The sequence below is a fragment of the Suncus etruscus genome, chromosome 8 (assembly GCF_024139225.1).
Source record: "Suncus etruscus isolate mSunEtr1 chromosome 8, mSunEtr1.pri.cur, whole genome shotgun sequence".
Taxonomy (NCBI): Eukaryota; Metazoa; Chordata; class Mammalia; order Eulipotyphla; family Soricidae; genus Suncus; species Suncus etruscus.
The window spans coordinates 16,710,796-16,733,597 of record NC_064855.1 but is presented as its reverse complement, the minus strand read 5'-3'; the positions used below and the strand labels follow the sequence as shown (position 1 = coordinate 16,733,597).

The window sequence follows — 22,802 nt, the reverse complement described above, 5'->3', positions numbered from 1 at the left end:
TCCCCAAAGCCAAGTGTGAGATCCCTCCCAACAAACCCTGCAACCCCAACTTGGTATAGACTAGACTCTTCTGTAACCGAGCAGCTTTACCTCCCTCACCTGGGCCACCGCATAACCAGTGCCCCCTGACCTATGCCCTCCAGAGCCATCATCCTGTCCTGTCAACTCCCAGCATTTGTCATCAGATTAGTGTTATCCCCGAAACTGGAAATGGTCAGGAGCTTGCCCTACAGCACCATCACAGGCTGTCCATAGTGCTGCTTGGGGAGTCCTGACAGAAGCTGAGTCATGTGCCCCGGCAGGCCATATCTGTACAATGCAAGGTGAGGGCCTGTGCTCTACCTCCACAGCTCTGAGCTCCTTCTTCCTTTGCATTCTCATGGGGGAAGAGTCTGGACATGAGAGACACTGGCTAAGGTGTTCACATCTCCCATAGACTCCTGGCACTCTGCAGGGTGAGCATCTGGGTGATATTGTTACCCCTATTTTACAGGAGAAACCCATAAGAGGCACAAAGACCCCACTCCCCTCTGCAGTCCCATGATCCCTAAAAACATCACTCTTATCTATGTGCAGAGAGACCAGCACTCCAGATTTGGGGTCACCATATACGGTTGCACACCCTCCTACTGCATACTCTCCTACTAACTACTGTGTGACCCCAGCCAGCCATCTCTCTCCTACTCCTAGACTGTCAAAACGAGGCTCCTTTGTGGGTCCACTTGGCAGGAGGAGGAAGAGATTTAGAAGTGGTCTCCAGGGCATCTCTTAAACAGAGAGTTCAGGTTCTGCATGTGGGAGCCCCAGACACAACCCCCAGTGCCCCTAAGAACTACTGTGACCCAGAAACCAAATCAAATAAGAGATGTAGCATAAGGTCTGTGACAGTCCCCTTTAACTCCTCTTCCTCCTCCAGGACATAGATTTACGGGGATCAGAGGCAGGGACCCCCACCACCACACCAGTCACACCTGGCCTCACTCCACAAAAGGATCTGCCTGGTGACATCCTAAAATATCTGACCAACTTAAGTATGTGATTAGTCAAGTCAAGAGGCCAATTCACTAGATTCAAGCGTCTGCTTTGATTCGTGAATGTTATGGCAGCTGTGTAATCCCTGTGTAATCTCCAGCCACAAGAAGGGGTGACACTTGCAGAACTGGCCCCCTCACCAGTGACTTCTACATTTTTTTGAACTCACCAGCAACTCTGATGTCACCAATGACTTCTACATCTTAGAATTTGATCATACCAGCTTGATTTACATCTGGCACCCAGAGCAAGAACTCTGTCTAGGATTGGTAAGATGTTCCCTGGGGTAGTCTCATGGCTGCTCAAGCAGATTTTTCCACCGTGGATTTTTAAGTTAGCTTTTATTTGACAATAGTTTGGTTTTGGTTTGAATGACCCTGGCCTCTCTTTATTTCTTTCAACAGTCAAAATAGAACAAACTGACATAGTAATTTATACATTGGTTATTCTGGTAGTGGTTCTTCTTGTTATTATAGTTTGCATGGATGGTGAAATGCGAAAAATTCGAGTCAAACTTTCTGAAATGCCTTCGATTGTTTCTTACGGTTTCTAAAAAGTATCCAACTCTGGAAAACAACAGCACATTTCCAGTAATTATATGTGGTCAAACCGAAAGCCCTGAGGCTGGTAATTTGCCACTTCCCACTAGAGGTAGGCCAAAGGAAGCAACAACCCTTCATTGGTTGATATTGACTTACAAAATGAAACGAATGTCAAAATATAAGATAGTGAAAGCCCAATCGTATGCTGAATCAGAAAGCAGATCTGTAAGATTACCACTAACTCCACACACACACACTGTAGCTGTTAATTCTCAGAGAAACTGGCACTAACACAGACCCAAAATTCTCTCCCATCAAAAAAAAAAACCAAACTTCTACCTATGCGGGTTTAAATATGAACTATCTCAGTTGATTTCAGAAAGCATGCTCAGAGTATGGTCTACTTTCTCTATTTTGTGTTGAATTTCTTAGTACCTGGAGTGACTGTGGGCATTAGACCCATTAGGACTTTAATACTGTGTTTAGAGACCTGCCTGACTGTTTCCCATCTTTTACGATGGAAGATGTGGATTTCTGAAGGAGCTAAGACTAAGCTTAATATCCTAGATCACTCTGGAAGGATAGTTGCAGGAGTTCCATTATTTTATAAGCTATTGATACAAGGGAGTTCTCAGAAATAAATAAGCAGGCAAAACTGCCCCCATGTTAATTTGGGATTGATCAGAGAGCTCCCATTGGGGAAAAAATTGATTCCAATGCCAGATTTAAGGGTAGCTATATAAAGATTTTTCAGGGAGCTTCCAAGCCATATGCAGAATTTCTAGTGAAACTGACACAGGCTATTTCGAGGCAGATTAAAGAAACAGTAGCGTGACAGGTCCTGATTTAAAAAAAAACATTAGCCTTTGACAATGCCAATGAAAATTGTCAGGATATCTTATGATCCACTAGGGAGAGAGAAGATGTCATGGGATTTCTACATGCTTGTAGGAATATTGAAACATACAGTTCTTCCACTTCACCCGCCACCACCCCTTTAGCAACCTGTGCTATTCAAATGTAAACCAGAACCAGAACAGATACAATTATTTGGTTAGTGGACAAGGTTGACTTCACCCAAGTAGATCACCTGGACTTTTCCCAAGGTATGCAAAGGATTCCATTGGACTAGAGATTGTTTCTAATCTTCTTATCATATCTCTAGAAACCAGAGAAGGGGCTCAAAACCAGCCCCCACAAGTTCAGATCAAATGCTTTAACTGTGAGACATTTATGTAAAGACTGTAGGATTCAATCCTTTTCTGCTCCTGCTCCCAGACCTGCCACCTCAAGGTCAAGACTTAATCATCCTGTTGGGAGAAACTGGGTCAGGGCCAATACCAGACCCCACAAAAATCAAAGAATTTTTTTCAACAATAATTAAGCTTTCCAAAACCAAAGTCAATAACAATATAATCAAGAAACCCAAAGTATAACAAGCTATACCCAAAAGGAACCTGTTATATTAGCAGTCTAGGAGGCTAATGGTGGAGGTATGGATGGGATGTATGTTGAGAACTATAGTGGAGGGAGGTCAACACTGGTGGTGGGAATGTCCCTAATTCAATGTCACTATGTACCTTAAATACAACTGTGAAAGACTTGTACTTCAAAAAAAAATTCAACTTTTCAGCACAGCCCAAGAGAACTCCACAGCATAAGCTCATAAAGTCTGCCACTACAGGAAGCTGTTTTTTGATATACCCTTCCCTGAAGAATTAACCATAATACCAGGCCAGTGCCCTTATAAGAGAAAATATGGCATAAAAGGGCTGTGGTGTACCCTAAGACCCACCCATATCTGGGAGGGGTCTTGGGAACCGGATAATAGGTGTAACTACCTGCAAGACCTCCCATTTCTGGGAGGGGTCTGGAAAAGGATAGATAAACCTCTGAGCCAGGGGATTCGGCCTTTTTGCCGTTTCTCTCTTGGCCCGGCTTGGCTTCCTGGCTTTTGGATCTTTGGGCCGCATGGAGCCCAAAGGGAAGATGGCTAACAGGAGATAAGATGCAGGGCTAGCAAAATATAGCTGAATGCTTAAAAGGTTGACATAGGCCACACACCTGTGGTGGCTAGGGCATAAATAAAGATGATTCTTCCTGAAGGCTGCGTGTGAGTGAGTCTTGATTACGCCAACTACCTGGGCCTGGAACTTGCCAGCTGGATGGGGGATGAAGCCACGTGGCTGGGGCCTAAGCACAAAGGCCTCCCTCCACCGCCATCCAGCCCCATCGTTAATTATTTGATTCTACAAATGGCGCTCCGAACTTTGACCTGAATCCTGGACCCAACAAAACAGCAAAAATGGTGAGATTTCTGCTCTTTTGTTTCATTTTGGCTCTTTTCGGGTGCACTGAGCCCAAAACACTGGGCCACGTGGAGCCATGTTCAAATATGGCCGTAACCCCTTCTAGGAAAAGAAGGGCAAATAAAACAAGAGAGGTGGAAGCTTTCATCACCTCCAGCCCAGGCCCAGGCCCAAAACTGAAACTTTGTTACAAGAAACAAAAACCTGGGCCTCTTCAAAGACTTATTAAAAGTCTAAATTGGAAACGGAGGAGAAAAAAGACTGTATTTAAAGTGGACTGATTTTCTAAAAATGACCTTTGGCTTGAATTTGGATTTCGACTTTGGAAATTTCGAACTGAACTTTTAGTTTAAATCACTTGGAACTCTGAACATCCAAAGTGCTCCCAGAGGGGAAAAAAAGGCAGCGGTGAAGCCCCTGCGGCAAAAAGCTCCAAGCGGCAAGCTCCAAGCAGCTCGGCTCGGCTGGGATCTCGGCTGAAATCGGCTTGGCTGGGCTCAGCTTTGCCCGGAAAAGCGAAAAACCTGAAATCCTCGCTCCAGATCACAAACCGGCAGCGGAGCCTGGAACTACGGAAGAAAGCCACGTGGTAAGATCAGCGTGGGACAAAACATCTGAACTTTAAAAGTTTACAGAAGCCACGTGGTGAGATCAGCGTGAAACAAACCAGCATCTAAAATCTAAAAATTTACAAAAGCCACATGGTGAAATCAACATGGTGAGATCAGCGTGGAACAAATTAATCATTTAAACTGTAATTTTAGGTGTAGGAACTAAGCAAATAGTCATATATTTCACTCATAGTTGGTAATGGAATAAATTTTAATTAGTTAGTGGTTAAAAAATAAAAATAAAAGGGAAGTAATATAGTTTAGCTCATTTTAACATCTAATTTCTAACCACCTGCATCTTTGTCTTAAGTCATTTTCTTTATAATTTAAATGTGTTTTGTTGTCTTTCAAAGTTAATATTTTCAATTGCAAAATGTTTTACTGTGTATTTTAATGTACTTAGCCTGTTTTTAAAATGTATGTTATGCATGTATGCTGAAGTACTTGTGTATAGGAAAAATATAGGAACAGTGAAGTTCCCCCAATATAGTTTAAAAATATAGGAACATGAAAGTTCCGAAATAGTGCTTGGTAAAAAAGCATTAATAGAATTTTAGGTTACAGGTGTAAAGTATATTTTGCAAATAATATGTTTTTGAAAAGGGCTGGTATATTAATTTTCACTTTATTACGTTGGCGCATGAAAATATTTATAAAAGGGGGAAATGTGGTGTACCCTAAGACCCACCCATATCTGGGAGGGGTCTTGGGAACCGGATAATAGGTGTAACTACCTGCAAGACCTCCCATTTCTGGGAGGGGTCTGGAAAAGGATAGATAAACCTCTGAGCCAGGGGATTCGGCCTTTTTGCCGTTTCTCTCTTGGCCCGGCTTGGCTTCCTGGCTTTTGGATCTTTGGGCCGCATGGAGCCCAAAGGGAAGATGGCTAACAGGAGATAAGATGCAGGGCTAGCAAAATATAGCTGAATGCTTAAAAGGTTGACATAGGCCACACACCTGTGGTGGCTAGGGCATAAATAAAGATGATTCTTCCTGAAGGCTGCGTGTGAGTGAGTCTTGATTACGCCAACTACCTGGGCCTGGAACTTGCCAGCTGGATGGGGGATGAAGCCACGTGGCTGGGGCCTAAGCACAAAGGCCTCCCTCCACCGCCATCCAGCCCCATCGTTAATTATTTTATGCTACAAAGGGCCAATTAAATTCTTCAGGAACTGTGGGTTTGCAAATAGGGAAATGCAGTCTGGCTCTAAAGGTATTTCTGTCCATATGGAAATTAAAGATTTGGACCACGTTAGAAAATTATAGCTCTTGTTTCCATGCTCACATTTTGGTCTTTTAAAAAGGGTGAAAACACTGCTCAAATTTTACTACTTCCTTGTGTAATGTCTGGCAAATCAGAATGCATAAGGAAAGGGAATTTCAGAATTGCAAACGCTAATGCTTCTGCCAATCCACTAATAGCTTTTACTGCTAAGCCTAAAGAAGAAAATCCAATATTAACCCTTGAAATTTAGGACAGAAAGTTTGAAGGAATGTTTGACTCTGGCACTGAAGTTTCTGTGATTGCTTTAAAACACTGGTCAAAATATTGGGCTTTGCAGGATATACCATATAACCTGGAAAGAAAAGGTGGTGTTTCACCATGGTATCTATCACCAGAGTGTTAGGATTTTGAAGTGCTTGAGACCAAAAAATCAACAGGTTGAGACACATTAAAACCTCCTTTTCTGAATTGTATTTCCCTGTCTTTGTTATGCAATAAAGGTCAGGTAGCTATAGACTTTTATATGATTTAAGACTGTCAATGCATCCATGGTGTCCATGAGAAAATTACAGAATGGCTTACCTTCACCAATAGCCATTTCAAAAGACTGACCTATGATAGTAATTGACTTGAAAGACTGTTTTTATAATATTTTCATTCACCCAAAATACAGAAAGCACTTTGACTTTTCAAAACCCTCTCTCAATAATAGAGCCCCCATACAGAGGTTTCAATGATGCCTCAGGGTATGACAAACTTATTCACCATGTGAGTTCACCCACATTTTGTGGGTAGCTTACATCCATCTTGCAAAAAGTTTCCCCAGACATATTTGGTCCACTATATAGATGATTTTCTCACTGCCTGCTCAATGGACAGAGAATACAATATTGGTGTAAATATATCATCAATTGCTTGCAGGTTGCTACTGTTTCCTCAAAAATAAGAGAGTGTCTTATATTTAATTTTTGCTCCCAAAAATGCTTTAGATCTTATTTCAAAGGATGTCTTATTTTTTCATGAAGAAAAATATGGTACACATTTATTGTTAAATGAGAATAAAGGAAATGTATTACCTGTGTACAGCATGGTAGTACGGTAGTTGTCAACACAAACCAGATAAACTGTGAATCCTACAGTATCAAGAATTTACTTGGTGCCGAAGAGATAGCACAGAGGTGTTTGCCTTGAAAGCAGCCGACCTAGGACCTAAGGTGGCTGGTTTGAATCCTGGCGTTCCATATGGTCCTCCCCACCTGCCAGGAGCTACTTCTAAGCAGATAGCCAGGAGTAACCCGTGAGCACTGCTGGGTGTAGCCCAAAATCAAAAAAAAAAAAAAAAAGAATTTACTCGCCACTTTCGCCACATCCCAGTCCTCTCTGATCCTTCTATTCTTCTACACTCGATCCTTCTATTCTTCTACACTCATCTGCTAAAGTCTCCTTCTTTCTCCTGTCCCATGCTCATCATTCACTCCAACAACACCCACTCCGCCTCCACACAGTAATGATGTCAGAACTCCGCATAATGTCACTGATTGCTAGATGTCAGTAGGGGTGACCCAAGAAAAAATAATTTTCATTCCTAGAAAAAGCCTAAGGGTGACCTTATTTTGGGGGAATGCCTTATATTTCACCCAAAAGGAAACCTGTAAGTAGGTCTTACATTCAGAAAATTTTGTTTTCAGGAAAATGTGGTAGGAAAACTTAACAATAGCCACAGGGGGAAACAAAAATAACTGACTTTGCCTCCATTTCAATACTTGGTCATCATATTGGAGCATACTTCAGTGCATCCCCAAAAGATTTCTATCAAAAAAATTTATCGGGCCCGGAGAGATAGCACAGCGGTGTTTGCCTTGCAAGCAGCCGATCCAGGACCAAAGGTGGTTGGTTCGAATCCCCATGTCCCATATGGTCCCCCATGCCTACCAGGAGCTATTTCTGAGCAGACAGCCAGGAGTAACCCCTGAGCAGTGCCGGGTGTGGCCCAAAAACAAACAAACAAACAAACAAAAAATTTATCAAAAAAATTCCAAGGAGTCTTACAGATTTTCAAAAACATAGGTGATATAAATTGGATTCATCCCTCCCTTGAGATTCCAAACTCTGAAATCAGCAACTTATTCAGCACACTGGAAGAAGATCCAGACTCAAATAGCCCAGGGTGTTTAACTCAAAAGGCCCTAAAGAAACTGGATTATTTTTTCATGGATCAGCTCCAAAAGTACTATCTTATCAGATTCATATCTTAAAAGTAGTTGTTGCTTATAATTTTTGCAACCTCCCCCCCCCATTCTACTACAGGTGCTCAGCTGTCTGGGCCTCTAGAATGGGTTTATTTACACAACAAGCAACCTTGCACATTTGTGTCTATTTGGAATTGACCATGGCTCTTATCATCAAAGAAAGGCTCAGAGTGGTTTCTTTGTTAGGTTTTGATCCTGAAGTAATAGTCCTGCCTAGCTACAACCCTAAACAAAGGTGTTTCCCCCCCAACTCCCTCTTCCCAATAACCTCTTCCTTTGATATGTAAAAGCCCACTGGAGAGTACTTTTGGTCCTCTCAAGCTTTTCCCTTCTGGTATGGGGAATTGGTTTGAATAAAGAAATGAGTTCTGGTGATTTGGTGAGGCAGAAGCAACAAGAGGCAGAGAGCCCATGAGGCAAAAAGCAGTCTGACTCCAATAAATCTTTTTCTGATTGCTTGGTGTATTATTTCTCTGTTGCTACCCTGCTTCATCAGAACCATCTGCCTAAGGGTTTAGTAACACAGTACCTGGAGTGATCTCACCACTAGTGGATTTTTATTTTGTAACTGGCCCTTGAATAGTGACACAGGACCCAGAGATCTAGGAAGAACCTAACAATGGTGAGTAACCTGACCCTCTGGTGGATAATCACATTTATGGCCCCCTTGAGCTGGACTGAACGTGCTTTCACTGGAACATGGGTGCAAATGGTAACTATTCTGAAAGTTACTCTGGTCCATCTACCTGCATTTCTCACTCTGGACTTTTTGTGCCAGGCTCTCTAGAGATTTTCCTTTACACATGCCACAAGAGAGGAAAGGTGCTTTCCCAGTGGTGATGAGTTCTCAATCTAAAAGCCTTCCCAGGGCTGATAGTTTATTGTTTACTACTGGCACTCTCCCACCCATCTCCCAAGGATGATGAGCCAGCAACCATCTCTGCAGACTCAGAGTTTGAAAACAGATCAACCAGAGATGCCCAGACACCAAGCACTGAGTCAAATGGACAAGCTGTCAATCCAAGTCCTAGGCATCATCAAATGGTTCAATGTCCAGAATGGTTACAGATTTATCAACAGAAATTACACCAAATAATAAATCTGTTATATCTGTTAACAGGTGAGTTAAAGATGAATGAATAATCCCAGGAAGCTTCTATGCAGTGTTGGAGATGGGGAGACTGTGGATTTTGATTTCATGAAAGGAAAGAGGGATCCAAAGCTGTTAATGTATCCAGACCTGGTGAAATGCCAATGAAAGGTAGCAGATATGCTCCCAATTGACATAGGTTCTATCAATTCATCCCTCAGCCTCCTTCAGTTGCTCCACCACCTATACTAGCAGAGGCCCCCCCAGGAGGGATAGAAGCAGGCAGAAAAGGGAAGAGAGCTGAAGACTCTGGGTAGTGTCCCATACACTGATGTCTACAATCTTTCTTCTATCAGAGGCATCTTTTGAGAGGATCTCAGCCCCCCAACCTGAACAGCTTTTTGAGGTCACTAATGGGGCAGAAGCCTAAAAGAAAGTTCCATTGGAGGGGGACCAGCAGCAGGCAAATGAGCAGATCCCCAACCCAGATTCCAGCTCAGGAACTGAAGGCTTTTCTGTCACAGATAACCGAGGCATCCTAACACAGGAGAAGATGGAGGATCTAAGCCCAGGAGAAGCCCAATGAAGAAGCTGCTTTCAGAACCTCTTGTAACTTCCTTCTATGTTAATCTCTTGGCCCTATTTGCATCAGTCACTATTTTGCTGGTTTTGCTGTGTTTTATCTGTATGGATCTTATTGTTTTGTTTTATGCCCCACTGCAAACAGAAAATTTTGTATCTAACTTTAGTGGTTTAATATTATTTTGTGCAATTCTGGGGAAATGCATAATGTTGTTAGAATTCTAAAAGTTCTCAGCTATCCTAGTGAACATTTCCCAATTATTGTGACGTTTAATGTGTATATTATGTAGCAACTTATTCTCAAATTATATCTGCAAATATGTTCTGATGCCTTTGTCCACAGAAGTAGATGGAAAGAGAATTTGGATACTATAGACTCTTATTACAGTGTTCATTATAAGAATGTTTAGCAAATTTATTTTCAAACTATATGCAAATATTTACATATATATTGTAGAAATGTTCTTGTGATTTTTGTTTAGAGAAGTTTATGGAAAGGAATTCGGATGTTCTAGACTCATATTACAGTGCTCAATGTAGGAATGTTTAAAAATATTCAAATTACGGCCCGGAGAGATAGCACAGCGGCATTTGCCTTGCAAACAGCCGATCCAGGACCAAAGGTGGTTGGTTCGAATCCCGGTGTCCCATATGGTTCCCCGTGCCTGCCAGGAGCTATTTCTGAGCAAACAGCCAGGAGTAACCTCTGAGCAACGCCGGGTGTGGCCCCCCCCCCAAAAAAAAACGGGCTGAAGATGTAGCACAGCACTAAGACATTTGCCTTGCATGTAGCTGACACTGGATGGACCGGGTTCAATTTCTGGCATCCCATATGGTCCCCCAAACTTGCCAGGAGAGATTTCTGAGCACAGGGCCAGGAGTGGCCCCTGAGCATTGCCAGGTGTGGCCCCAAAAACCAATTAATTAATTAATCTTTCAAAAATAAATAAAACAGGAAGGGTGGAAATGTAAGGTGAGACTAGCTACACCCTAAATAAAGGTGCTCCCCAACTTCCTCTTCCCAGTAACCTCTCCTTTTATATGTAAAACCCAGTGTAATTTTGTTTCTTTCGAGCTTCCCCCTCCTTATATGGGAAATTGGTTTGAATAAAGAAAGAAGTTCAGGCTGTTTGCTGGAGCAGAGAGACCACGAGTCAAAGGTTGTGAACACAATGTCTATCCATTCCTGACTAGCATGGTATTATTTCTCCACCACTATCCTGCTTCATCAGACCCGTCCACCTAAGAGGATAGAAACATGGCATGTGAGTGAGATCTTATCACTTGTGGATTTTTATTTTACACCTGCCAATTTTTAAAAAAGGAAGTAAATTGTATATGACCTCTCAGTGAGCCCTTTCAACAAGCCCTATCAAATTTTTCTAAAAAAGTTCCCTCTCATTATATGGTTGGAAAGGCCTGGGATTTCTTCAAAAGGAAACATTTTGTAATCTCCTCTATTTGTTCCTCTCCTATATCCGATGCCCCATGTTTTTTGTTTTTTTTTGTCCCCCAATTCACAATACATACCCGGCAAGGGGCCTGTGTTGAGGTGTATATGGGGTGCCTTTACTGTACCTCCTCTTTCTATACAGCCAGTGTAAAGAACACAGCCTGTGGTAAGATTTGGGAGGCCTTATCTTATCTTTTATTTATTTTATTTTTTTTTTCTTCAGAGCAAACTAAAGTTGTTTTTTGTTTTTTTTAAAGTAAGAATTCATTTAAAGGACAAAATTGATTAACATAATGAGGTAAACTAATATAACATAATATAGTGACATAACATAACATATAATATAATTGATATAATAATAATACATGTAAGTCAAAGAAAATTTCTGATTAAAAACAATTTTTTTTTTTCATAATGGCTCACATATCTTTCACTGTAGTATTTTGGGTACATATTCACATTGAATCAGGGGAATACCCATCACCTAATATGTCCTCTTCTCAATCAAAAATCAAATATGCTGAAAATAAGCAGAATCCTGTCTAGAGGCTTCCAACCTCAGTTTGAGAGGATGTGAAAAAAGTAATTAAAATACCACAATAATACACACACACAAAAAAATATCGAATTAAATAACCGATAAGCACCACAGCAATAAAGACAGGCACCACACAATAATCTCGGTTCTGAAATCAAATCATACTCAAGTGCAAAAAAGAAAGAGAAAGACAAAACAAAATAAAATAAAATAATATTGGAGACATCAACCGTAATCTCCACACCAAAATAAAGACGTCAAAAAAATAGATCATTTATTCTCCTCTTGCTGCTTTCGTGGTATGTGGAAGACTTCTACTTTATCTTGGATGGTAAAATCAGACCTGTTTCTAAAGATCTTGGTGGCTGTGCAGATCAGGGAATGGAGTTTATGAAGTCTTTCTTTGTGGTTCTAGCAGTTATGCTTCTTCAATGTCATTTTTTTGTTTTTTATGTGTTCTAGGTGTTTCAGAATAGTGCTACCATTCTGTGTTTTTCTTTAGTCTTCTGACTTACTTCGTTTAACATAACATGATCTAGGTCCATCCACGTTGCTGCAAAGTCTGTGATTGTATCATTTCTAACTGCCATGTAATATTCCATTGTATATATGTACCACATCTTAATGATCCATTCATCTGTTGTTGGACATCGAGGTTGGTTCCAAGATTTGGCTATTATACTGAGTGCTGCAATAAATAGTGGGGTGCATACGTATTTTGGAATGAATGTCCTTCCATCTTGGGGATATATGCCTAGGAGAGCAATTGCTGGGTCAAATGGCAGCTCAATTCTAAGTTCTTTGAGCACTCTCCAGACTTTTCTCCATAGATGTTGGACCAAGGGGCATTCCCACCAGCAATGAATGAGAGTTCCTTTCATACCACATCCTCTCCAACAAAGGTTGTTCCCATTATTTTTGATATGAGCCAACCTCACTGGTGTGAGGTGGTATCTCATTGTTGTCTTGATTTGGATCTCCCTGATGATGAGCGAAGGTGAGCATGTTTTCATGTGTTTGTTGGCCATCCTTCTCTCTTCCTCAGAGAAATGTCTATTCATTTCGTCTCCCCATTTTTTTATGGCTTTGTTTGGTTTTGAAGGGCTCAGGTTTCTGAGCGCTTTGTATGTTCTAGATATCAGCCCTTTATCTGATATATCAAGTGAAAAGATTTTTTCCCATTCTGTTAGCTGTCTTCTTGCATTAAGTAGGGTTTCTTTTGCCATGCAGAAGCTTTTTAGTTTGATATAGTCCCATTTGTTTATAGTTGATGCTAACGTTTTTGCCATTGGTGCTCCATTCTCAAAGACCCTTTTGATATAAAGGTCTTCGAGTGTTCTGCCTATTTTATTCTCGATAAACTTTATAGATTCAGGTCTGATTTCCAGATCTTTGATCCATTTTGAGTTGACTTTTGTATAAGGAGTGAGATATGGGTCGATTTTCACTTTCGTGCATATGAGTTTCCAGTTGTACCAACACCATTTGTTGAATAGGCTTTCTTTGTTCCATTTCATATTCTTGCCTCTTTTATCAAATATTAGTTGGCTATATATCTGGGGGTTTATGTCTGGGAATTCTGTTCTAATCCACTGGTCTGAGGTCCTGTCTCTGTTCCAGTACCATGCTGTTTTTATTACTATGGCTTTATAGTATAGTTTCAAGTTAGGTAAGGAGATACCTCCCAACTTCTCATTTTTCAGAATGTGTTTAGCTATCCTGGGTCTTTTATGGTTCCAAATGAATTTTATAATTGATTGTTCTATTTCTTTAAAGAATTGTGTCTGGATTTGGATAGGGATTGCATTAAATCTATATAGCAGTTTGGGTAAAATAGTCATTTTGACTATGTTAATTCTACCTATCCATGAGGATGGGATGTTCTTCCATTTCTTTAGATCGTCTTCAATTTCTTTCTGAAGTGTTTTGAAGTTTCCCTGGTATAGATCTTTCACTTCTCTTGTAAGGTTGATTCCTAGGTATTTGATATTTTTTGATACTATCTTAAATGGAATTGTATTTTTAATCTCTCTCTCCTCAACTTCATTGTTTGTATATAAAAACGCTACTGTCTTTTGTGTATTGACTTTGTATCCAGCCACTTTACTGTATTGGTTGATTGTTTCTAGGAGTTTTTCTGTGGATTCTTTAGGGTTTTTGATGTATATCATCATATCATCAGCAAATAGAGCTAGCTTGTGTTCCTCTTTCCCTACTTGAATTCCTTTGATTCCCTTCTCTTGTCGGATTGCTATTGCTAGGACTTCTAAGGTTATATTGAATAAGAGTGAAGAGAGTGGACAGCCTTGCCTAGTTCCTGACCTTAGTGGGAATGCTTCTAGCTTCTCGCCATTAAGTATAATGTTGTCTGTAGGCTTTTCATAAATAGCTGTAACTATCTTAAGGAAGGTGCCTTCTAACCCTATTTTGCTGAGTGTCTTTAACATGAACGGATGTTGGATTTTGTCAAACGCCTTCTCTGCATCGATTGATATGATCATGTGGTTTTTGTCCTTCATGTTGTTGATGTGGTGTATAATGTTGACTGATTTGCGTATGTTGAACCAACCTTGCATTCCTGGGATGAATCCCACTTGATCATGATGTATGATCTTTTTGATGAGGTGTTGGATTCGGTTTGCTAAGATTTTGTTAAGTATCTTTGCATCAATGTTCATTAGTGAGATTGGTCTGTAGTTTTCTTTTTTGGTGGTGTCTTTGCCTTCTTTAGGAATGAATGTGATATTAGCCTCATAAAAGGAGTTGGGGAGGATTCCTGTTTTTTCTATGGTTTTGAAAAGCCTATGGAACAGTGGTAATAAGTCTTCTTGAAATGTTTGATAGAATTCACCTGTAAATCCATCTGGGCCTGGGCATTTGTTCTTAGGGAGTCTTTTAATTACGTCTTCAATTTCCTCTGAAGTGATTGGACTGTTTAGAGTTTCTAGGTCTTCCTTTTCCAGTCTTGGAAGAGGGTGTTTGTCCAAGAATCTGTCAATTTCTGGTGGGTTCTCTAGCCTAGTTGAATATAGTTGTTCATAATATGATCTCATGATATGTTGTATTTCTTGGGGTTCTGTTGTAATCTCTCCCCTTTCATTCGTGATCCTAGTGATTTGGGTGTTTTCCCTCTTTTTTTTGGTAAATTTTGCCAATGGTTTGTCTATCTTATTTATTTTTTCGAAAAACCAACTCCTGGTCTCATTGATTTTTTGTATTGTTTTCTTAGTCTCTATGTTGTTTATTTCTGCTCTGGTTTTTATGATTTCTTGCCTTCTGGTTGTGGTTGGATTTCTCTGTTGCTGTTGTTCCAATTCTTTGAGGTGATCTTTTAAACTGTTGGTTTTGTTATTTTCCTGTTTCTTAACATAGGCCTGTAATGCTATGAGTTTCCCCCTAAGTACTGCTTTTTCTGTATCCCATAAATTCTGACATGTTGTCTCTTCATTGTCATTCGTCTCAAGGAATCTTTTTATTTCCTCCTTGAGTTGTTCTTTGATCCAGCTGTTGTTAAGCAGTATGTTATTCAATCTCCAGGTATTAGTTTTCCTCCATTGCTTCTTCTTGACATCAATTATAAGCTCTGTTGCATAGTGATCTGAAAGGGTACTTCTAATGATCCTTACCTTTGTGGTCTTATATAGGTTGGCTTTGTATCCTAAGACATGATCTATTCTGGAGAAGGTTCCATGTGGGTTTGAGAAGAATGTGTATTCTACTTTCTGGGGATGGAGGGCTCTATATAAGTCTATTAGCCCTAATTCTTCTAATTTTTCATTTAGAGCTCTTATTTCTTTACTATTTTTCTGTTTGGAGGATCTGTCCAGTGGTGATAGTGGAGTATTGAGGTCCCCTACTATTATCACAATTCCCTTCATGTGTTTCTCCAGGTTTGCCAGTAGTTGCCTCACATATTTTGCTGACTCTACATTAGGTGCATAGATATTGATCAGGGTTAGTGTTTCTTGATCTAATGTTCCCCTGATCAGTAAGTAGTGCCCCTCTTTGTCTCTGATCACTTTCTTGAGGTTGAATACAATTTGGTCTGATATAAGAATGGCTGTCCCTGCTCTTTTTTGTTTTCCATTGGCCTGAATAATTACTTTCCATCCTTTAATTCTAAGCCTGTGCTTATCCTGTAACTGTAGGTGTGTTTCTTGCAGACAGCAGAAGTCCGGTTTATTTTTCCTAACCCAGTTCTCTACTATGTGTCTTTTAATTGGAGAGTTTAGTCCATTAACATTTAGGGAAATTATTTTTTTTTTTGTGGTTTTTGGGTCACACCCGGCAGTGCTCAGGGGTTATTCCTGGCTCCAGGCTCAGAAATTGCTCCTGGCAGGCACGGGAGGACCATATATGGGACACCGGGATTCGAACCGATGACCTCCTGCATGAGAGGCAAACGCCTTACCTCCATGCTATCTCTCCGGCCCCTAGGGAAATTATTGATAAAGAGGACTGTTGTGCAGTTGTATTGTGTGGTGTGGTTGTTGTTACAATCGGGGGTTTGGATTGTGTAATTCGTCTCTGAGTAAGTCGCTTAGGATCGGCTTAGTTTGCACAAATAGTTCAAGTTCGTTCATATTTGTGAATGTTTTTAGTCTGCCCTCCCATATGAATGATAGTTTTGCTGGGTATTGGACCCTGGGTTGGAAATTTCTTTCACTCAGTCGTTTAAATACGTCATTCCACTGTCTTCTTGCTTGAATTATTTCAAATGGGAGATCTGGTTTGATTCTTATGTCCTTTCCTTTGTACTTGAGGTTTTTTTTCTCCCTTATTGCTTTCAGGAGTTCCTCTTTCTCTTTGTTTTTCGCCATTTGGATTATTATGTGTCTTGGTGTGGGTTTATTAGGGTCTATTTTATTAGGGACTCTCTTGACTTCTTGGATTTGTCCTAAATTGTCTTTCCAGAGGGTGGGAAAGTTCTCTGTTATTATCTCCCTGGCTACTTGTTCTTCCCCCTTCCCTATTTCTTCCCCTTCTGGTATACCCACAATTCTTAGATTGTTTCTTTTGTCCTTGTTCATTAGATATTGGATTTTTCCTTCCAGTGCTTTGCCTTTTATTTCTTTGTTGGTTTCTTGATCATTTTTATATTGCAGTTTTCCTTCGAGTTCATCGATGTGCTTCTCCAACTCTGTGGTTCTACTCGTAAGGCTTGTTATTTTGTCTTTTAAATCCTTCACTTCTTTTTGTATGGAATCTCTCATGTTCTTTAACATTTCTTCTTTAATTTGGCTGAGTCGTTCGTCCATGAATTTCTTATATTCGGTTGCTAGGGTTTCTTTCATTCCGTTTAGTAATTCTTGCATTTCCTTCCTCATGGCCGCTTTTAGGTCTTCTTCCCATGGATCTGTGCGTTTTGGTGGACTTGGAAACTTGATAGGGCTTGTCATGTTGTCTCCAGTTATAAGGGATCTCCTTGATTTACGCATAATTCTTTGTATTTAATGGTATGTTTTGGAGTACTATGGCTTCTAATTTCGGCCTGCTTTGGTCTCCTTCCTGAAGGTTTTTCTAGAGGAGCCTGTTGGGTGAGTTTGTTGAACCTAGCCCTTTCTCCTCCCCTTTGCTCCCTAGAGTTCAACCTTCCTGCAGTGGGTTTTGTCCCCTTTCTGCTCCTTATTTCTGTCAGCGGTGCAATTCCACTCCTGGCCACAATGGTTACTGGCGCAGTTGAGCCTAGCACTCAATCCACCCTCCTTTCTCTGGGATTCAATGGAGCTCCGCCTCCTCCAATCCTCCCTTGAAGGAGTTCCCTCAGTTCGACTCTGCAGGCTCTGTCTACACCCTTGGGAAGTCCCTGGTCCGCTCCAGGGTCCAGGGGGGTGGACTGCTCTAGGTCACCTGCGAGTCTAGATGGTTGGCCCTATCTCCTCGTCTATTCGGGTCGCTCAACTTGTCTTTCTAGGCGCCACCCTGGGGGGAGGGGCAGGCCCAAACGCCAAGCAAAAGGAGAGGAACTCCCTCACGCCTCCCCAGCCGGCACTCAGGAGTCTCTGGGGGGAGGGGCAGGCCCAAACGCCGAGCAAAAAGTCAGAAACTCACTCAAGCCTCCCCAGCCGGCACTCAGCCGATGCCCCATGTTTTACCTTGATGAATAGTCATAAGGAAAAAGTGGTATCACTGGCCCTTCACTGACCACATAGTACCTACAACTTACAAGTATGCTCAACAAGTGGAGCTTGTTACTTTAAATTATTTACTATCCGGGCCGGAGAGATAGCATGGAGGTATGGCATTTGCCTTGCATGTAGAAGGATGTAGTTTGAATCCCTCCATCACATATGGTCCCCCGAGCCTGCCAGGAGCAATTTCTGAGCATAGAGCCAGGAGTAACCCCTGAGCGCTGCCGAGTGTGACCCAAAAAAACAACCAAAAAAAAATTACTTAATATCACATGTTTCAGAGCCAAACAAAGTGATTCAGTTATGTAGTAGGATTAATCCTAAGCATAGTAGCCACTTCTTTAAATGCTCACAACCAGGTTGTTCAAGACTTAATTCAGCAGTTCCATTTTACTTCTGCAAAAGAATGTTCTTAGCCAGTTTTCATCATTCACATAAGAGCCCATTCTGGCTTCCCAGGGCCGATGACTCAAGGAAATGAAACCGATGATCGTTCAGCCATGCCAATATTTAAGTCACCTGCAGAAGAACATGCAGCACTACATACAAATGCCTGCCACCTTCATATGAACTCTCATATTCCATGGAAGCAAGTCAGACAGGTTGTCAATAAGTATACCATTCGTATTCCTTTGAATAAAAGAATACATGTAGCTGGAGCCAACCCCTGAAGTTCACAGACAAATGAATTACGGCAAATGGATATTATACATGTCTACTTCTTTCCAAAGAAACCCTAGCTCCGTGTGGTCGATACATATTCACACTTTATCTGGAGAACTCCGATAACTTTGGAAAGATCCAGAGCTGTTTTCATCTTTATGCTACATTGTTTTTCTGTCATGAGGTCCTCCAATACATAAAAACAGACCATGGCCCCGCCTACACATTCCTATAGAAGGGCAAAGTTAAGCAAGAGCAATGAAGAGTTAATATTTTCATACACTTGAAATCATCCAATAGTTTCAGCACAATTAGAACAACTTTTTCTTTTCTTCAAAACTTCCTCTTCTAAGCCTTTTTGTCAGCAGACATATTGTCACTTGTATAAAGTTCTCTGTGGAGCCAAGGAGATTAGTAATGAAAACAGAGCAGAGAGCCACCTGTCATGAGGCCAGGTGGGCTGTGACCATGGCAGGCTTGGCCCATCCTTCAGAGTGTGACATAGCTGACACAGGGTAACCCAGACTGACAACTCAAGAGGAACCAGCAAGGGAAGAGTGAGGACCCTCTAAGGGTTTCTTCCCAACAAGGCCCTTGAGGTCCTGCCAAGAGGCTGGTGGCTGCCTCCTCCCTGGGTCCCTGTATATCCCTACTTCCCTGTCCTCAAACCACAGCAGAGAAATGGGCCAGACTGGCTTAGCCTTCAGACCCACAGAACCTCACAGCCTGCATTAAGGCAGTTCACCTATGATCATTTATCATGGCAGCAATGAGAACAAGAAAGCACCCCCCACCCCATTACCCACACACTGCTCTGAGACCCAGTGAAAGCCCCTGTACCTCAAGACCATTTAGGATCCCCTACTGTACAGGATGCTCTCACCAAATCCTCAGATGCTTTCCAGAAGTTTCTCTGCAGCTTCTCTCCCACAGAACCTGCTTCCTAGCACATGGTCACCCCTATTTAATTCCAGCACCACAAAGGTGGTAAAGCACAGTCATTGGGCACTGTCAGGTCTGGACTATACTCCCAAATAGAGAACCCCCCACTTAAGACCCACCTTCACATCCTTCCAGTAACCATAGGCTTCCCACCTGGGCTCTGCTCACAATGGCCTCTTGGGGTTCCCCTCAGTCTGCAGCTACAAATCCAAGCACAACCTATCCAGAGCCCTAACCTGAGCATCCTCCACCTCTGGGTCCTAATCTGAACATCAGACACCCCAGGAACATCCCTTCCCCCAATGCCCATAGCCCAGGAGCAGTTCTGAAGAAGGGATTGTCCAGATTCAGTGTAGCAGCCAGGTCTGAATCTTGGGGTCTCCCTAGAATGGAGGAGCCTCAGTCTGTCAGATTCTGCTCCCCTGCTCCCTCTCATTGATGAGCACTAATTCTCCCAACCCAGTAGACTCTGCCCCCTCAAAACCTCAGCCTGAAGCTGTGCCTCACAGCTCCATTGACCCTAGCAGGTGGCAGGTAAAGGCAAGCTGTTGCCTGGAAGGGGCTTGGCCCTAAATCACTCATCCTGTCCATGAGGCCTCAGGCTCCATCCCCAGCAGTGCAAAAATACACTAAGATGAGGATCGTTCCAGAATCTCTGCTCCAAACTGAGAACAAATGGGTCAGGCCCACCTAGGCTGGTCCTCACTGCCAGAAACTCAAGAAACAGAACAAACCCCTCAGTCGGGAGATGGCCCTGCACCCAGTAAGGTGGATCAAGGGGCAAGAAAAGCTTCAGACAACAGAGACCCCACAGAAGGCAGAGGAAAATGTTTTAGCTAGGACAAAGAATACGACATCAGGACAGGTGTGTGGGCACAGGTGACAAGTCAGGCCTGGGATGCTCAGAGCAGGCTCAAGGAGCAGGGCATAGGGAAAGGATCTGCCACGGTGACATCACCATACCAATAACAGGGACAAGCTGTTGCTGCAAGAGGCAAGGAACCCTTGGGAAGTATCTGGATGATACCCACTACCCCTTGGGCCAGGCTGAAGCAGAAGGAGCCAAAGAAGGGGGAAAGCAGGAGGGTGGAAAGGGGTTTGAGGTGTTTGTGAGCAGAGTCCAGGTGGGAAGCCAAGGGGTGCTAGAAGGATGTAGAGATGATTAGTGGGGTCTAAGTGGGGGGTTCGCTATTGGGGCATTTTGGTGTCTGGGGGCGGGGAGGGGGTGAGGGGGAAAGAACAAGGCAGGTGTTGCTCTTTCCCAGCAGATCCCGGCCTTGGGGTGAAGATGAGGTGAGGGTGGCAAAGCCCAACCCCATTGGCCACCACAAGCAAGGAATGGTGTAGAGTAATTAATCACGAGCTAATGAGAAATGTGTTTTCTCTCCTGGCCTAGCCCGCATCATCTTCTTATTAGCTGAGGTTATTACAATAGTAATCATGCGTGCTCCAGGCGCAAATTGGGTGTTTTGCTCCACTGCCACCAATTTAGAAAACCATTAATGGCGAGATAAAGCCCCAACGGATCGGGCCAGGCCAGGCCTAGCCAAACTGGAGAAGACTCCACTGTCAGTTCCTGGCCTTCTGGCCACACCCTAGCCATTGAAGGTGCCCGAGGCATGCTGGGGGCGGGGAGAGGATAACGTGATGAGCCAGATGTGGGGCGCCCCAAGACTTTACACACACATGCATGTGCTTCACACATGTGCTTCACTGGTGTGCACACACCAGTCAGCATGATTGCTCTGGCAAAGATAGGCTCACGAACTAGCCCAAGGCCAGGTTTCCTGCATGCAAAGCCTGTGCTCAGTCCCTTGAACTCTCTTTCCAGGCAGAAAACATGTTCTTAGTTCTGAAACTGTACCTCCTACTCTGTGGTTTTCAAAGGTGTGTGTGTGTGTGTGTGTGTGTGTGTGTGTGTGTGTGTGTGTGTGTGTGTGTGTGTGATTAAGTCAGACAGAACCAGTCTCAATAACTCTCAGTTGCCACAAGGAGATGATGTTCAGACCCCAGAAACTTAGAAGGTCAGGGATCCACCTAGGAAAAGAAATGGGGTGGTGATCTCTCCCCAGCTCTATTCTTTCCTTCAGTGAGAGTTACCTCTCAAGTCTGGGGCCTTCGAGGAATGACTCCCCAGCAAGGCCCTGTAAGAGATGTTGGGGATTCCCTTCCCTCCTCCCGACCTGGTGCCAGAGCTTAGAGGTGCATTTGCCTTTTGCCCACTGACCAGATAACCAGAACTCTCCACATTACCTAAGCAGCTGGGATGTGTGTGTGTGTGTGTGTGTGTGTGTGTGTGTGTGTGTGTTATTTATCACCCAAAGATGTCTCTTTTTGGTAATAACAAATGCTTTTAGAAAAAGGAAAAAGGGGGGAGCAGAGAAGTGATAGCACAGTAGTAGGGCGTTTGCCTTGCACACGGCCAACCTGGGACGAACCCAAGTTAGATCCCCAGCATTTCATAAGGTTCCCAAGCCTGCCAGGAGTGACTTCTTAGCACAGAACTAGGAGTAATCCCTGAGTGTCCCTGGGTGTGGCCCAAAAACCAAAAAGAAAAAAAAAAAAAAGAAAAAAATGAAAAAGAAACCTGGTTTTTCTCAGACTACCTTTCAAGTTTTTCTATTGTTTCCTAAATGGTCAAGTTGAAATTTTTTAAGAACCTCATTTTTAATTTATAACAAAAAGTTTACAACTTGGCTGTTTCCCAAAAAAAGTCAACAAACTGCAAGCACCTGTTAATAAAGGTCTTAAATTTAAACAAAGGGAGAGATCCAAAAAATGCCCAAAAGGCACCACCTGGCTAAGGGCACTTGCTAAGGGCAGTCATGGTCAGACCCCCCTGAGTTGGCTGACCATCACTGGGGTCCAGGAAGTGGTGCTGACCTGGGACCCCAGGATAACAAGGGACAACAAGAGAGGAGAGAAGAATGAGGAGCCCCAGACAAATGAACACAGCCAGCCGTGCAAGCCCTGAGCAGTTTCCGTCTACATTTTCCATCATCCGGTCTCTGCAAACATTTCTTTCTGGGCATCTCAGATAACAAACTCTCATACCCAGACAAGCCCACTGCAGAGAGGAAACAGGACAGAATGCAGAGGAGATGGAAAGGGACTTCTGGATCATCTGAGTTAAGCCCTGCCCACCTCAAACATCCCTCTCTGTGGCCCCTCAAAGGTAGATGTGTGGTCTTTGGGGGCTTGATTAGTATCATAGTGGTAGGGCTTTTGCCTTGCACGCGGCTGACCCAGGACGAACACGGGTTCAATCTCTGGCATCCTGTATGCTCCCCTGAGCCAGGAGCAATTTCTGAACAAGGAGCCAAGAGTAACCCCTGAGCGCTGCTGGGTGTGCCCCCCAAAACAAACAAACAAACAAACAGATTTGCGATCTTCTCCACACTGGTTCTCATTTCCTTCCTACCTTTAACCTTTCTA

The 22,802-nt window shown here is 42.7% G+C and overlaps 1 non-coding gene across 1 annotated transcript; it reads right to left on the bottom strand.

The window, feature by feature from the left end:
• Positions 1-11,143: 11,143 nt before the first annotated feature.
• LOC126016575 (small nucleolar RNA SNORA51) lies at positions 11,144-11,276 on the bottom strand. The gene has a single exon (XR_007498368.1). It is a non-coding gene; the product is annotated as a small nucleolar RNA SNORA51 (small nucleolar RNA).
• Between the last annotated feature and the right edge of the window lie 11,526 nt (positions 11,277-22,802).